This window comes from Macaca fascicularis, chromosome 8, assembly GCF_037993035.2.
Source record: "Macaca fascicularis isolate 582-1 chromosome 8, T2T-MFA8v1.1".
Classification (NCBI taxonomy): domain Eukaryota; kingdom Metazoa; phylum Chordata; class Mammalia; order Primates; family Cercopithecidae; genus Macaca; species Macaca fascicularis.
The window spans coordinates 2,444,623-2,446,169 of NC_088382.1; positions in this window are offsets into that span (position 1 = coordinate 2,444,623).

Below are 1,547 nucleotides of genomic sequence, written 5' to 3' on the forward strand. Positions count from 1 at the left end.
AACCGAAACCCAAGAATGGTAGGTATTTCATCCGAGTGAGCATGGGAAATCCCCGATGTCTTTGGGCTATGAAACCACAAGAATGAAAGGGTTAGAAAGGCCCCCAGCAGCCCCCATGTGCAGGAGTTAGGGCACCCAACTCTTCTTGAACGTAACTCAGGCTGTGAGAACCCAGGGAACAAATCAGCATTGGAGTGAACCAGAAGCCCCCTTGGATCCAGAGTCATTTTGGAACGTGAGCCCTGCCCTTTGCCACGGACATAGAAGGAGTTCTGGGGCGTTTCCGCGAGCGTGGTGTCATCATGCCCTGGGTGCTGGATGGGAATCCTCATTGTCAGCTCAGCAGTGACCAGGCAGATAGAGCCACACATTCTCATCAGGAACCTCTTCGTGGTCTTCGGCTGGGCTACAGGATTCTGCACAGAGAAGTAAAAGTCGCCAGTGGCTCTCTTTCCATGACTGTTCTTTCCTCCGTTCCATACATATTTTCCAGACATGGTATGTGTACGGATGTACTGGAAGCTGTAGAACTTTCAGTCTGGTTTGTGCTGCAGCTAAAAGACCACAGACATGTGGCACCTGGCCCGGTCCCCAACTCACTGCCTTGGAATCTGCATTTCTGTCGGCTCTCCTGGCCACTCACATGCACTGTGCAGCCTGAGGAGCCCTGTCTGGAGTGTGTTATTGCAACCTGCTGATCCTTAGTGCCAAAGAAGGGGCACATGTCTCTTGCAAAGCTGCAATTTTCTCTGCTTATCTCTTCTTGAGGATAAAATAGGTGAAGGCCATGGCGGCAGGCAGAAGGCATATGGTTTATAGCTAATTCACCCAGGGAAAGTAAGTGCATTCTGTAATTAATCCCATCACCAGTTTGCCCATTATCCTGATCCTTCTCGAATTCCTTTATAGCCCCTGGCATTTGTCCATTTTGTGGCTCCTTAACTACCCGGCCGGAGGTGGATGAGATGAAGAGGGAGATGAGAGGCGTTCAGATCGCCCCGTTTTATTATTTCCTTGGAAGCTGGAAGACTCTGCTGGATGAGTGAAGGCCGAGAATAATGGATGGAATGCATTAGGGGGTGGCTTGTGCCATGATTAATCGGAGTCCTGTCCCATTAATGCTACTAATTGGCTACCCCGAGAGGAAAATGTGCCACAGCTTCAGGGTGTGGGAAAGCGACGTTTCCATGTTGTTAGTAGCGGAGATCTTAACTGTTGCCTTCTTTATTTGCCTTTTCTCGAACCAATCAGACCAACGATATCGCTGCAAACACTTCTGTAGAATTAGCTTCGGCTTGGGCTCTCGGAATCAGCCGTTGCTCCCCCAACAATAACCTTTTGGAAAGCCCCGAAGCCTCTGAAATTATGGAATTTGACGAAGGCTCTGTCGTGGATTTTGTTTCTTCTCTCTTCTCTCTCCCATTCCTATCCCTGTTAGTGCCCGGTAAAGTAAAAAGGATCCACGGAAACACTGCAGGAGAACACTGGTAAAGTGGTCCTCAGTGGGGGTGGCTCAGGAGCTTGGGGCAGGAGGGAGAGCTCCCCTG